This window comes from Canis aureus, chromosome 21 (genome assembly GCF_053574225.1).
Source record: "Canis aureus isolate CA01 chromosome 21, VMU_Caureus_v.1.0, whole genome shotgun sequence".
NCBI classification, from domain to species: Eukaryota; Metazoa; Chordata; class Mammalia; order Carnivora; family Canidae; genus Canis; species Canis aureus.
Window position 1 is genome coordinate 40,667,389 of NC_135631.1, and position 16,150 is coordinate 40,683,538.

A 16,150-nucleotide genomic window follows, 5' to 3' on the forward strand; every position below is an offset into this window, starting at 1 on the left:
CTGCTACGCATCTTCACATTTCTCTTCCTCTGCACCCTCATTTTCCTATTCTCTCCTGTCACAGTGGAAGAAGGGTCCCTCCTTCCACCCTAAGCAAATCCCTCTGCCTGTATTTGGAACCCAGCTCTCTGTGTTCTGCAGAACCTCACAGTATCATTTGCCCCAGGACCTCTCTTTACCCTCTCCTGGCATTCTTCCCATCAGTATGAGATGTGCTCTCAAGTCTGATAACTTAAAAATAAAAACCTTTTCTCAACCCTACAAACCCCTAGAACTACCCCCTCTCCTTGAAGCTTCTTGACAGAGTTACTTTCACCTTCTGTCTCCTCACTATAAGCTGTCTTCTGGCTTATTAGATTTTCACCAATGTCACCAGTGACCTCTGTGCCACTAAATATAAGGAACACTGTTTGGTCTTTATCCTTTTCTGCTCCTCTGTAGCATTTGTCTCTGCTAACCACTCCTTCCTGCCTAGAGCCCTGTCTTCTTTTGGCTTCCACGACACCATATTCTTCTTGTTTTTCTCTTTCCTTGAAATGTATTCTGCTTTGAGGGTCTCTCTTCCCCCCACCCGACCCTTAGATATTGGTGCTCTGTGTGTGTCAATTACTAAAACTGTTCCGGTGATCTATTATTGCAGAACAAACTACCCCAGAACTTGGCAGCATAAAGCAACAACCATTCTATTACATTCATAATATTGTGGGTCAGAAATTCAGGCAGGGCTCTGCAAGGCAATTCTTCTGCTCTACATGGCATTGCCAGGGGTTACTTGGTGACGTTCAGCCAGCAGCTCGGCTGAGCTGAAAGGTCCATGAGGTCTTCACTCACATACCCAGCACTTGGCAGGGAGAAGCAGAAAGCTGGCACCCTCCCTCTCCAGGGGGTCTTAGACCTCTCCACAGAGGTTCTCCAGCAAGGCTGTTGGTCATCTCATGAGGCAGACCAGGGAGCCATGACAAGTGCTCCAAGATGGAGGGATCTTGGAGAAAGCTGCCAATTTCTCAAAACTGGGCCTGGAATCTGATGCAGCATTATTTTTACCTTGTTCTGTTGGCCAACCAATCATAAGCCTACCTAGATTCAAAGGGAGGAGATATAGACCTCATCTCTCAATGGAAAGAGGGATCTAGGACTTTGTGGCTGACTTCAATCCACCACAGCCCTCTCCTTGGCAAAGAGCAGTCTCCACACAGCCACCATCATCTTTCTCCTGAGTCACTGCAAGGCCCTCCTAACTCGTCTCCCTGCTCCTATGTTGCCCTTTCCGTCCTGTTATCCACAGTGAAGCCAGAGAGACCTTTCTATAATGCATATCCCATCACATTACTCTCCTGACCGAACCACTTGGCAGCTTCCCACTGCCATGACTCAACTCCTTAGCATGGAGTCCTTTGTGGGTCCTTTGCAATTTGTCACTCCTGATGCCATCACTTCACCCCTCACAACTTCTTATACTCTCAACTCTACAATACTGATGTACCCAGGTATGCCATGTTCTCTTTTATCTTCAAGACTTTGTACATTCTTTTCCCTTTGGAATATCCTTCTACCCAGCACTCCCCATGCTCCACCTCCCATGGGTGAGCACAAGTATGGACCACACACACACATACACACACACACATTTTCCATTCTCACCCTCCTTCAGATCTTGGCTTAGACAAGTGATTCTTGAAATGTGGTCCCAAAGCAGGCAGCATCAGCATCAACTGGAAACTTGTTAGAAATTCACATTCTCAGGCCCCAGATGTACAGAATCAGAAATTCTAGAGGTGAGGCCCAGAAATGTCTATTTTGACAGTCTTCTGATTCAGTCACCTGGGTCTGGTGCATACTGATGCCTGAGAAACACTGAAACAGTTAGACAACATTTCCCCAGGCAGCTTTCCCTGACCTAATCCTCCACCAAACTACTAGGATAGGGATCTCTCCTGCAGATTTCCTGTCATCCCTCTCTCCCCGCGATCATATCCCTATCATAGGGTACTGTAATTACCTGCTTACTTGTATGCCCCCAGCAGGGCCCCCTTTGAGCTCCCATAGGCAGGGGCTGTATCATAAGTATTACCATATCCTCAGCATCTACATAATGCCTGTCCTATTGGCAGTAGCTCAATATGAAATTGTGAAGCCAAGATTCAAACCCCTGTGTGCATCCCAATCTTCTATCAATGTAGATTATAAACACCCAAAACAAGAGATCTAATGCACTGAGGATGTTGTTAATCAGCAGCTGGGATCAGTCTTCCAGTAAATGCCTTGATTCTTGTATAATAGAAAGGAGACACGGAGTAGATACAGTGCCTACAAAAGATTTTAATAAAACCCCAGAAGGGAAATATGTGCTCTATTGAATCAACCAAAAACCCTGAAAATGGACTATCTGACTCAAGTCCTGAAGTGAGATAAACTAAGCTCATCATCTTCCCATTTCTGCATGGCCAATTCCTCCATTGTTTGCATTTTAATACACTAACTATGTTTAACTGAAGTTTTTAAAATGCCACTGCCTCTTTGGAAATTTGGCAGAAGAGAAGAATCTGGGTCACGCAACTGTGAAATCTAAATAAGGTATAATTAATATGTCCATCAACTTTCACAGAAGTGATGCTAGTTTGCAAACTATTCATTAATTTTGAACAATGACAGCAACCGGTTACAATGCAGACACCGCGCCGAAGAAGAGAGGCTTGTTGTGGTGCCAGCCTGGGTGTCACTGGCAGTGTGTAGGAACGACCCGCTTCCACGTGCTGCGTGGAGAGAGATGATTACTTAAGACTTTGGGGCTAGAATTATGAGAGTGGCAATATGACTCCTGACTCCCAGTTCTTTTAAATGTTACCTTGTAATTCATGAAATACTCTCCAAATGGTGAAAAACATCTCGTAAATCCCTAGGGAATTTGGGAAAACAGGCCCTTGGCACCAGAAATAAAACGTGAGGGCAGCCCGGGTGGCTCAGCGGTTTAGCACTGCCTTCAGCCCAGGGCCTGATCCTGGGGTCCTGGGATCGAGTCCCACATTGGGCTCCCTGCAGGGAGCCTGCTTCTCCCTCTGCCTGTGTCTCTGCCTCTCTGTGTGTGTGTGTCTCTCATTAATAAATGAATAAAATCTTTTTTAAAAAAAGAAATAAAACATGAAAATGGCTGCATCTGAAAATCAGGAGAGACCTGAATTCAAGTCCCAGGCCCTAACTAGTTCCTTGGCCTATTTAACATTTCTATACTTCATCTGCAAACTGTGCCAATAATACCGCTTCAGAATGTTGTTTTGAGGATTAAAGAAGATGATACACATTTCCACTCAACACACAGGCAGCTTTTATGCCAAATATTATGCCAAATAGCTGTCATTTCTATCTTTTGTAGTCAGAATTAAGACAATGATATCAAAAACCAAGTGGATTGCCTTTCTGTGCTACCCAGGGAAGCGTCCATCTGGCACTGTTTGCATTCCTGTTGTAACTGAAAGGGAAACTTTGACAATATCTGGAGACCTTGGTGTCCTGCATATGAAGGATGAGCATGTCCTCAAATTCCTTGCAACAGGGAACCCACTTAGCTGGGACCAACGTTGACTTCCAAATGGAATAGTACAGGGATCCCTGGGTGGCGCAGCGGTTTGGCGCCTGCCTTTGGCCCAGGGCGCGATCCTGGAGACCCGGGATCGAATCCCACATCGGGCTCCCAGTGCATGGAGCCTGCTTCTCCCTCTGCCTGAGTCTCTGCCTCTCTCTCTCTCTCTGTGACTATCATAAATAAATAAAAATTTAAAAAAAAATGGAATAGTACATCTACAGAGGGAAAGGCGATGGGATCTACATCACGAATCTCAGGAGAACCTGAGAGAAGCTTATGCTGGCAGCTTATGTCATTGTTGCCACTGAAAACCCAGTTGACGTCATGTCATATCATCCAGGAATATGGCCGGCGAGCTGCATGAAGTTTGCTGCTGCTACTGGAACCATTCCCAAGGCTGGCCACTTCACTCCTAGAACCTTCACTAACCAGATCTAGGCAGCCTTCCAGGTGCTGAGACTTCTGATGGTTACTGATCCTAGCACTGACCACCAGCCTGAGTCTTATGCTGACCTTCCTACCATCACTCTGTGTAACACAGACTCTCCTCTGTGCTGTGTGGCATTGCCATCCCTTGCCACAAATAAGGGAGCTCACTCAGTGGGTCTGATGTGGTGGGTGCTGGCCCGGGAGGTTCTGCAAGTGTGCGGCACCATTTCCCATGAGCACCCATGGAAGGTCATGCCTGGGGTCTACTCTTACAGAGATCCTGAAGACATTGAAAAGGAAGAGCAGGCTGCTGCTGAACAGGCTGTGACCAAGGAGGAATTTCAGGGTGAGTGGCTGCTCCAGCTCCTGAGTTCGCTGCTGCTCAACCTGAAGTCACAGACTGGTTGGTCTGAAGGCAGGCAGGTGCCTTCTGTGCCTTTCAACAGTTCCCTACCCAAGACTAGAGCGTCCAGCCTGCCACTGAAGACTGGCCCACGGCTCCCACTCCTCAGGCCACTGAATGGATAGGAGCAACCACTGAGTCATCCTAAACTGCTCTTCCACAAAGGCAAACAAAATGGAAATAAGGTTGATGGAAAATAAACAGTTTGTGGGAGTGAATGGGTGACGGGCACTGGGGGTTATTCTGTATGTTAGTAAATTGAACACCAATAAAAAATAAATAAAAAAAAGAAAAGAAAATACAAAAAAAATAAAAAAATAAACAGTTTGTGGAAAAAACAAACAAGCAAAAAAAAAAAAAAGGACTGTAGAAAACAGTATGTGTTTCCTCAGGAAATTAAAAACGGAACTATCATAGGAGGCAGTACCCCAACTTCTAGGTGTATATCCAATAGAATTGAAAGCAGAGTCTTAGAGAGGTATGTGCCACCCTATGTCAGGACAGTATTATTCACAATAGCTAAGAGGTGCAAGCAACCCAGGTGGCCACTGATGGATGAATGGATAAACAGAACATGGCATACACTATGGAAAATTATTCTGCCTTAAGAAAGAACGGAATCCTGTCGCATGCTACAGCATGAATGCACCTTGAGAACTTTACACTAAGAAAATAAGCCAATCACAAAAAGATAAATACTGCACAATCCCACTTATGTGATGTATCTAAAGTCGCCAAACCCATAGAAGTCAGAGTGTTGGCTTCCACAAGCTGGGGGGAGGGAGAAATGGGGAGTGTGAATAAAATTGAACCATATACTTAATGGTTAGGATGGTGGAGTTTAGGTTATTTGGGTTTTTTCAACCACATTAAAAAAATTTTTTAATTAGGGGCCCCTGGGTGGCTCAGTGGCTGAGCGTCTGCCTTTGGCTCAGGTTATGATCCTCAGGCCCTGGAATCGAGTCCCACATCAGCCTCCCCTCAGGGAGCCTGCTTCTCCCTCTGCCTATGTCTCTCCTCCTCTGTGTCTCTCATGAATAAATAAAATCTTTTTTAAAAATGTTTTAAATTAAAAAGCTGGACCCTGTTCCCTTTATTCCCTATAATGCTGTGTACTCCTACCCCTCTCACCACTCTGACTCAGTCCCTTTACCTCTCTCCTCCCCCTTCCCCACCCGCATTTTGGGTGCAGATTCCTCAGGGTTCTAGCCTCAGATATCCTTTCTTCCTGCTGTTGCACTGCTGAGATTTCAGCCACACCCCAGCTCTACTAGCCACGTACATGTTGATGGTTCTACTCTGCTCTATCCCAAGTCTCTAAAATAGGCCTGGAGCTTAGTAGGCACTCAGTAAATACCTGTAGTAAATGAATATCTAGATCTCTAGCCCTACTCAACCTGAGGCTCCATCTGCTGTCTGAACACCTCCAGCTAACTATCCCATGGTTCTTTCAACTTCAACATATCCAACAGTTAATTTATTTAACCTTTCCTAGGGGAAGCAAAGAATCTCTTGGGGCTTCTCGGGGGCTCAGTTGATTAAGCATCCGACTCTTAATTTCGGCTCAGTTCATGATCTCAGGGTCATGAGGTCGAGCCCCACTTGGGGCTCCGCACTAAGTGCGGAGTCTGCTTGAGATTCTCTCCCTCTCTCTACCTCAGCCCTGCCCCACTGCTCATTCACAGGCTCTCTCTCTCTCCCTCTCTCCAAAAAAAAACAACAACAAGAAAAACCACCTCCTTCCTGTAATCTTGCTTAATTTTGTCCTCAAATTTCCCAGCCTGTTTTTATTGATTATCCAAATCCAGTTGACCTTAAGCTGGAAATGTCTGGAGAATCTGGCCACTTCTTTCCTTCTCCAGGGCCTCATCTTTTTTCAAGTGGACTATGGCAGTAAGTCCTTGTCTGCACTTGCTCCCCCAAGAAGTTCATTCTCCACACTAGTGCTAGTTTTTTCTTTCTAAAGGACAAATCTCAGTAGTAGTAATGTTGCTTAAGCTTTAACCTCTTTAGCACATCCACCACCACCACCATCCACTCCCACCTCCTACAGATTTCATTCCATGAGCATTGGCGAGACCAACAATGCCCCTGTGTTCTGACCCCCACCTTTTCCACCAGTCCTCCTCTCCAACCCCAAATCCCCTACATTGCAGACACACTAACCCTCGTGTGCTGGGCCCTTCTATAATTCCATGTCTGTGTCCATGCCAGACCTTCTCTGTGGACAGAGACTCCACTATCCCCAACTTCCCTTCTTGGAAACAACTCATGATCCATGGGTATTAAATGAACACTCAGCAAGGAGCAATACAACTAGATGGAAACAATTTCACTTTGAAAATTTTCCTACCCCAGCTCAATGGTCCATACCTGGCTCAGCTACTGGTTACAGACTGAAATGTTTATATAAAATCCAGCTGTCTACAAAGAAAGATATAAAGGCAGGGAGTGGAGGCTTTCTTTAACTGGCAATATTTAGAATTAAAATAGTCAGTTTTATCAAAGTAGCATAATTAAGAGCTGAGCTTTAGAATAGCCTGTAGCTGGGTTGCTATCTGCTCAGCCTCCTCCTCTGTCAAGTAAGTATAAGAATAACATCTACCTCTTAGAGTTATCCAATTTTGGATGAAATTATATATTAAATGATTGCTTTAATATAATACCTGGTGTAATGTATTGCTTAATAAATAGCAGCTATTATTACTGTCATAGAATCGACTTTCTGAATCTGTTACTTAGGCATGGGTCCTCACTAGCATACCTCTAGTGCCATGTATAATTCCTTTTAGGTGGGGGGAGTAAGGGGGACTGAAATGATAGGTGCCATCCTGAACAACACAAGATGACAGTTCATGGTCTTGTGGGACAGCTCATTGTGGGCTACTCTGAGGGGCAGGAGGATGGGTTCCATATAAAACTGGAAAAAAGATTTATGTACCTAATAATGTTGTTACATATGGTTAGTGCAATCTAATTCTGCTCGTTTGTTCTAATTACACAATTAAGTTTAATTACCCAAATCATATGAATGCATTTGCATTATTAGAACAATAACTTTTAAAGAGACAATGTAATATATTTACTAAAACCCAGCATTGTTCAGAACCAACAAGACAGTTCTAGAAAATTCTCTCATCATGCCCTGGGTGCGACTAGGCCTAGTTACAACCTGTAATTATCATGCTGCATCTTTGCTATCGCAAGCCACTTACCTTCATGCTTTGTTTTGTTGTCTTTTAAATGTTTTCAGCAGTGGGCAATATGGCAGATATTCTTCCCTTCTGAAGTGGGCTCGTGCTCACCGTTGCATTGGGAATCACGCAGAAACCCTCCTAGCATGATCCCTGAGGCCTCCTGTTCTCCTTACTCGGCTCTCTGCCCTTCAGGTATAGGAGAGTCTTACAAGTGCTTTCAGTATAATTCGGGTGACTTCTTGAAACACAGCAGGTATGAAGCCAAAAAGTAATGTGAGCTCATTCCCAGTGTAGTCACATGTCCTAAAACAATAGAAAGCATGAGAACAATAGATTTGAGATGATTGTCTTCCTTACATTCTTTCTCATTGAATTCTTAAACCCCATGCAATACAACCTGTCCCTAGTGATGCTTTTATAAATCATGCATAGTACCGTAGACAGAGTAGAAACCATTTCTCTTTGTTCACACATGGAAGAAAACGCAATTCCTCCATGACGAGTATTCTCAGCAGATTTCCTAGCTCTGTTCTCATAATCTCTGACATGTGACTTAGGTCAACTAATGTAGTCAAATAAGCAGTACAGAATCACCTACAGCCTGTTGGAGAGCTCAGCATGTATCAAGGAGTATCAACAGACTATTCACGACCACGCTTTCCAGAAGGCATCAGCATCCTCCATCCCGAATCCTGTCAGCTACAGCTTTTCAGACTGACTCCTCCGTTAACTTAGCTCATTCTCTTCACACACCATTTCACACTTTATCTTTTCAATCTATTGTAGGGCTTCCTCCAATGGGACTATAAAAACCTTTTTCTGTTATGTTTGCTCTCTCGCTGTTGAGAAAGCATGTAGTGCTCTATTTTGTGCTTAAATTATACATGTAAGAAGACAAACTGAATCCACAGTTCAATGTCTAATGCTTCTCACTGACTGAGGCCAGTCAGTACCTTGACTTTCGTGGGGGTTTTTTTGTTTTTAATGAGGGTAGGGCTGTCTTTTCCCTGCCTTCCTCATATGAATGCACTGAAACTTGCTAAAGCCAGAGAGAAAGATGCTACTTGAACAGTTGGAACTTGGGACCACTCATGGGCAAGGACTCAGTGTCCTGAAGCGCTGGTGAAAGAGTCCTCGATGCCATACTTGCTGCTTCTATCATCTTTCTCTTCACCTTCACTCATTCTCTCTCTCATCTTTCAACAAGATTGCATTTACACAGGAGTTGTGGATAAAGTCAGTGTCGGGGCAAAAAGTTATGTAGAGCCAATTGCCCTCGAGAATCCCTTTAGGAAAGCACCACCGTGTCTCTATATCCAACACATCAAACATTTCTTCCCACCAGCATGGGAAGCAATTGTTGCTTCCTGGTTGAGCACCATTCTTGTATTTATGGAAAAATAATTTCTTTAAACTCTAAAATACACACCATGGCAAGATGCTCACACTATGGAAAGCACAGGGGACCTGAGAAGAAGCAAGTATAGATGAATTTATAGCCCCTGACACATGCCCGCTGAGAGCTTGCCTTCCCTAACTAGAATGGAGGCCAGTAGCCAACCTGCACAACTTAAATTCTCTCTCTCTCTCTCTCTCTCTCTCTCTCTCTTTCTCTCTTTCATACTATACCTCATGAGGATATGATGTTCTTGATAAAATATATGGATACAATCTAGCACAGTCCTAGGGACAGAGGTAAGGGAATAGGTCAGTTTTAAGGCTTGTAAACCCCAACAGACTCCTGAGGTTGGGAGAAATGCTAATGGGGACCTCTTTAACTCTACTGGGTTTCTGGCCTTTTTCATGTTCCAACCACCTTCAACTATCTGCACAGGATGCTGCCATGAGAAAAACAAAATTAACAGAGCAACCTAGATTCCAGCTGCATGTCCTACTACCCCACCTACCAGAAGAAACTGGCTCCTATTGTCAGGCACCAGTCGCTGTCTCCCCATCATTTTCTGCGAAATCCATGTGTACCTTAGAAAGGGTTTGGAATAGGGCACCTGGGTGGCTCAGTCAGTTAAGCATCTGCCTTCGGCTCAGGTCATAATCTGGGATCCTGGGATCAAGGCCATCATTGGGCTCCCTGCTGATCAGGGAACCTGCTTCTCCCTTTCCCTCTCCCTCTCCCTCTCCCTCTCCCTCTCCCTCTCCCTCTTCCTCTGCTGTGCGCTCCCTCTCCCTCTCTCACTCTTTATTTCTCTCTGTCAAATAAATAAAATCTTTTTTTAAAAAGGGTTTGGATACCTTAAAGCACTGTAGGAAAACAAAAATTACTCCATTCATAAGCTGTTGCTTTCCGTTATTACAAGCCCTGTGGCTGACTTAGATGTTCTTTGAGAGAATTCCCCTCCCTATACATCTTCGAGGAGGAGTGAAGTCCTATATAAGAGTCTTTGTCAACATTCATATTGATTTCAGGCCCTAACTTTTTCCAGGAGTTTTTCCTCTCTCTACCATGTAACGAAGGCACTAAAGTAACATTACACATTGTGAAATTTGCCAGCCAACCAAATCTGTCACTGGGTTTCTGAATTTCTTGATTTATCCTGCTATCTTTTTGTATTCAAAATTGCCTTGCAGGACAAGAAGAAAGCTGGTGGCAACAGGGCTGAATAGCAGAAGCCAAATGGATCATCTGTGTTTGCCAGGGCTCTGTGCTCCGGCCTGGCTGCCTGGTTGCTTCCAAAAGCAAATCCGAGTCTTGAAGTGTATGCTGAGACTTTAAATGATTTGAGTCCTCATAGCCTGGTCTATTCACCACCCGTGGCAATTCTCCCCACAAATTCCCAAATCTTCTTATATGTAACTAAAAATCAAGATGTTTCCCAAGTAGCTTTTTTGCTCCCTGGGTCAGATTCAGACACCCCACTGCTCTCCCCACAGGCAGAACCTGCTTCTGTACATTGCTCAGTTCATCTAGATCCTGCTTTCCATCTGAAAACCTTCCCAGCCTGGCCTGGCCATATTTAGGTCTCCTTTCTGGAATTTGCTTACACTTTTTTTTTTGTACCACCCAATCCTGCAGTGCCAGGATGGAGGCCACACTCTACAACCAAATTGTAAACCACCTGTGAACAACATCACATCATTTCTTCCTTTTGAAACCCACGGTGTCTAGAACAGGCTATCATAATCTTGGTTATTACAATTTATGTCATCTGCTATAACTTACCCGCCTGAAATACATTAAAAAGGACATTCTAGTGCACTGAAACTCACACTTGACTGCTTGCTAGACGACCAGATTTCTAGTCATTTGTGACTTTGAACCAGTGACAACCTTTTGGAGCGTCATTTCCTTGTACACAAAATGAATATATTGTATATCTCTCTACTTGCCGGTTCAAATAAGAATCAAACAACACAGGATAAGCAAAGCAGTTCATATCTATAAAAATATTATTCAAATGTGTGGCTTTATCACCAAGTCATTTGGTCTTTCTGTATGTCATTGACATAAATGAAAAGCATGAATAGAGCATCTTGAACTTTCTGGAATATTTTCCATAAGTTCCAGACTTTCCCATTGTTTTTCTATGATTAATATTCTCTTGTTACCTCCACAACTGCCCCCTTTCTCTCCATGCTTCTTGTCGGTGTAATTGGAACTGTCTTTCTGAGCTGATTCTTTTCCAGTAACCAAGCTGTCACTCCTGTGATCTGATCTGAGGAAATGGAGGGGTCATTGGCTTAGACTTCCCTGGCTTCAGGAAACTTTGTTTGTTCACAAAACAAACACAAAAGTACAAAGGAAATTTCAAAAGGCTGGGAACCGAGCATGTGGGCAACATTTTATTGATGGGGCTAGTTCTGGCATAATTTAAAAGAGTTTAATTAAGTCAAAGGTAAAGCATTTTCCCCTCAGTGCTATCTCTGCCCTCCATCCCTCCCTCCATAGACAGGGGCTTGCTGCCTACAACCATCCAAAGGATAGAGCGCCACACAGGTATACATCCCAGGAAGGAGAGTGGATAGAAGTGTGTGCCTCTTAGCCTCCTCATTAGCTAGCATGCTGGCAGCCTAGGGTGTTTGGTTGGTTGGTTGGTTGGTTTTTTTTTTTTTTAATCTGAGAGATCTCTGTATGGCCAGCTTCTTTCTTGGAAGCTACAACATATATCTCTCCCATTTTGAATCCAAAAATTGCTAGAATTCTCTGTGAGTCCAAACTATATTACAGATGAATTCATCACCTCCGTCATGGCTACTTATTTCAGTTCACTTTGACATGGTACTATCCATGACTAAATAGCTTTTTCATTTTTGGCTCTTACCCATGCTTCCAGACTCAAATATCAAAAGAATTCTGCTGCCTCTGGGGAAGAAGGCACATAGCTGTATAAAATGCTCTCGGGAGAGGAAACCCAAACACTTTGTTTTCCTGTACCTTGTTTTTACTACTGTAATGTTACCCCTTCATTTACTAGATGAGGAAGATCTATTCTGTTTTTCCCATATTCAGTAACTTACAGAGCAGAAAAATAAGATAATCCACAGACATGCTGAAAGAGTTTGGACAGCTGGTAGACCCAATTTTGCAGCCACTTATATTTCCATCCATAAAGCTTTGATAAGTATCTGTGCAAAGGGATACGTGACCAAAACAGGCAGATCTCACAGATATCCTGTGAGCTGACCATCCGTCTGTATCAGATCCTGCTATTTGCTAGCATTTATAAGATGCAGTCAACTGCACAACTGGGTGGTAAATGAAGCATGTAGATTTACATTACTGCCCAGAGAAAAGGGAGAAAACAGAGGAGAGATAAGAAAACTGAGTATTTCATTTCAGCTGTCACAGAAAACTGACTATTTCAACCAAAATGAAAACAAGCAAACAGAAAGACTAGCATTGCATTACAAAAATGAGATATAGAAAGTTGGTTATTCATTGTGAAGAAATTTACTAAGTACTCATGATATTTCTTTCTCTGGATCCACTAAGATGTTAGTGATGAAAAAGCAATATTATCAAGGATGGTAATATATCAGAAGGAAAATCAATAGCCACAAAAATGGTAATAAATTTTTCTAAAGAATGATTGTAACTCACACTTTATAGAATTATAACTGTCATCAGAGTGGCCAAGAACCAACTAGGTGGCCTTACAGTCACAGCTGACTAGACAGGAGCTGGGTTTGGCCTGTTTTGGTTTTTTAGCACATTGGCTCCAATCAAGTGGCCTTGTCCCTAATTGTGAAAGAGTACAGAGCCGCCAACATGGTTATAATGGACATATGACCTCCCGGTAGCATTTGACTCTCCTTTAAAACCCCTGAACTGTTTTGTGTTACCCCCTTTAGGAGAATGTGGCATCCAAAGAAGCTGGGGTGATGCAGGGAGTGCTGATTTACAGGATTTTGGATTTATTAATATAAAATCAAAATTAGTCTAAAGTACTAGAAGTCAAGATGGGGTCGGGGGGCATAGTATAGTTGGGAAGGGAGATTCAAGGTACTGATTCTGTTTCTTGAGCTGGGTGCTATCCAGACAGGTGTTCCCACTTTGTCAATTCCCTGAGCTTACACGTATGACACGCATACTTTCCTGTATAATACACATACTTAAGTAAATCGTTCACATAAAGAAGCCTTTGCATTCTCTTGCCAGATCTGCTCTAAATAGCCAACAGATTTGGGGGGAGGTCAATTTGAGCCCTGGTTTCTTCTGCAAAATGAAAAGGTGGACCAGATGATCCCAGCCCCGACGCTCCTCAGTGCTGTCATCATTGGCACAAGATGAATGCATAGCATTGATATTCCTACCATTAGTGACTTGAATAATAATCAGAATGTGGGCAAAGTTGCCACAGGCCTTCCCAGAAAAGGCTATGTACTGAAAGGCTCTGTAAGTTTGCTAGGTGGGGAATGATGTAGAGTAATTGGAATTACAGAGCTGGTGTTGATAGCAAAGAAGTAGGATTAGGATGGCTGTCAGTATGGACCCCTACTTTAAAAGCAGATGTTCATCACACAGCAATGTGTGCAATCACACTAAATTTGAGAGCCAATGTTTCTCTAATGGGTTCTTCTCAAAAGTAGCCCCTGGAAATTATGATTCTGTTGAAATATACTCCAGGAACATCCAAACAATCCTGCAGTTTGGTGTTCCAAGCCATTCTTTTCCATCCTTGTTTAATATAAAGTGAATTTAAAGGTGATCTGTATGGTGGTTGATTGGCAGCTGAAGAGAATCAGAATCTCTATTTATCAGCGAGAAGTTGCCAATCACATCTCACTATGGATGGGAAAGTCCAGAGCCTGGGCTAGAGGGCATTTGCTGGACTGATAGGAGAAATTACTGTGACCTCCATTTGATGAGAAAATAAGCTATACCTAACTCTCTGTGGGCTTTACCTACAACTTAAGTCTCTTGGAAGGCAAAATATGTTCAATAGAACTCAGAAGGGGAAAATAAATGATTTTGATAATCCCCTGCACAATCAAACTAGGTAGTCAGCACCTGCATAATAGATCCACAGGGAAATTCTTAAAATCTTATGATCCTTTTCTAAAGTCTTTAAAGTCCGTTGGAAACTGGTCACCTTATTCTACAAAACCACCTGCCTTCATCCCCCTGAAAACCGTTCTGGAAAACCCAGCCAGACAGGCTCTCTGATGGCCATTCCTCTTCTGAATCCCAAGAATAATCCTTTGGTACAAACATAGAAGTGTATTATTTAGTCTTCCAGCAAACATGAAGAGAAACAATGAAATGAAGGAAATGCAAATCATGAGCTGCCACATAAGATCCTAATTACCATAATTTGACCCGGCCTCCTTCCCATTGCCGGAAAGTCGGGCCTTCTGGATGAGAGGGAGCCAAACCAGCGAGATAACAGCCTTCTGTTCTCTCTCCCCATCCCTCGCCTGCTTGCTTTCTTCCTCTCTTCCTTAAATGATGTTCATTAAGACAGCAATTCTTCTAACAGTTTGTAAGCCTCAATTGTATTAGTGAAAGCTTTGCATGACTTGATAAAATGAGCTAAAGAAACGGAATGGGGGGCGGGGGGAAAGCAGACACATGCTGTCTCTTTATTCCCCAAAGCAACTGTCAGTCTCAGAATATTTTCCTAGAACCTGCCAGCAGTCTCTCTGGAATCATTCCTGTTAGATACAAGGGCAGCAAATGTAAAAGGTCCAGGTCTTCCGTGGTATGGCTTTAGAAAGTATTAATAATTAAGAAAAGGGCCAATTCAGACTCCACATGTCTAGTCACATCAGTAACACCATGCCTTCCACCCCCACACAGCTCCCAGAATAGTCCTGTTTCTTAGACTGCTCGCAGCTTTGCCTCATCCCTGATTGTTCCTCAACTATTTGAGGTAAGTTAACTTGGCACAGCTTCTTACATTTAGGATGGTAAATGAGCTGGGCTGGGAGACACAGAAAATGTGTTAACTTCATGCCTATTAGAATTCACCTAAAATGTGCCCATTAAAATCTGAATCTGAAAAGCACACCCCAGCCCAACTGGTGCTGGGCTTTCTGCTCTTTGCTCTGACAAGTGCCACGGAAATGGGCCCTACTGTCACCCTTCAGCTCATGGATGGGATATGATGACATGTTTCAATGGCAGCTTTAAATCAGTTTGCTTAGGCTTCAATAGTGCAACCCCAATTTTGGGCTCAAGCAAGCCAGTCATTAAATCAATTGCAAAGCACACAGCTCTGTGATACTATGTGCCCCTGACAGAGTGAAGGGACTTTTCCACTGACCTTTTGTATTTTATTGCATTTGACCATGCAGGCCACTTTAGTTTCAACCAGTGTGTAGGCGACATACAAAATACAAAGGACATGCCTTAAAGAAGCAAAAACGTCTTTGAGAAGCTGGTCCCCTTCTTAGCATTGGTGTGGGGGCTGCTACTCCAAACAGGCCAGGAATGGTCCAAGTGGTTGGAGGCAGAGAGTTAAAGATCAGCAGACAACATGTGAAAGGTCATGAAGTCAGTGTCCAAAGGAAGGAATTTGTATGATTCTGGGAGTTTGAGGCAAGTCTATATTCTCTATATCAGTGAATTGTGACAAGAGGGAGAGGCAGCTAGTAGAGTGTGAATGAGGAGCCCAGGTTGGGATCAGGGACTACACATGAGGAGGGAAAACATGATAGAAAACCCAGGTAAGCAGACAAATCAGTTTGGATGCTTTGGGCAAGGATAACTGGAAATCCTAAGGTAGGAGAGGCTTTAGGTTTGGCTGACCTCCCAACCAGTCATTTCATCAGGTACCCAGGTTTTTCTGCCTGTTGGCTCAACAACCATGGTGACTGGCTCCTCTGGGTCACAGAATGGCTGCGAGTTACATTTGGACTTACATGCTTTCCTCCTCACATCCAGGGAAAACCAGGGAGTTACTCTTAGAAGCTGTCCCAGAAGAATGAGAAGAAACCTTCCCAAAGCTTCTGCAAAGCTCTCATAGCCTCTCATTGGCCTGAATTGTCTTGTCTTCCTTCCTGAACCATTTACAACCAGGTTAAAATATTTTTTTTTCAATTGACTAAAGTGCATCAAGGTCTATTCCAGGAACAGGAAAATAG

General features: G+C 43.4%; 1 protein-coding gene, 1 long non-coding RNA gene and 1 pseudogene across 6 annotated transcripts in view; 2 read left to right on the plus strand and 1 right to left on the minus strand.

Moving 5' to 3' along the window:
* Positions 1 to 16,150, plus strand: part of LHFPL3 (LHFPL tetraspan subfamily member 3) — a 560,027-nt gene that overhangs the window by 434,971 nt on the left and 108,906 nt on the right. The window lies entirely within an intron of this gene.
* LOC144292943 (uncharacterized) overlaps positions 1 to 16,150 on the minus strand; it is a 50,268-nt gene that overhangs the window by 5,575 nt on the left and 28,543 nt on the right. For 2 of the 3 annotated variants that reach the window (XR_013360355.1, XR_013360357.1), the window contains exons 3-4: positions 11,174 to 11,280; positions 7,628 to 7,912 (exon numbers count right to left, since the gene is read on the minus strand). This is a non-coding gene — a long non-coding RNA (uncharacterized LOC144292943). The remainder of the gene's footprint in view (positions 1 to 7,627; positions 7,913 to 11,173; positions 11,281 to 16,150) is intronic. The other variant, XR_013360356.1, reaches the window with a different exon arrangement.
* On the plus strand, positions 2,646 to 5,198 carry LOC144293126 (small ribosomal subunit protein uS2 pseudogene; annotated as a pseudogene).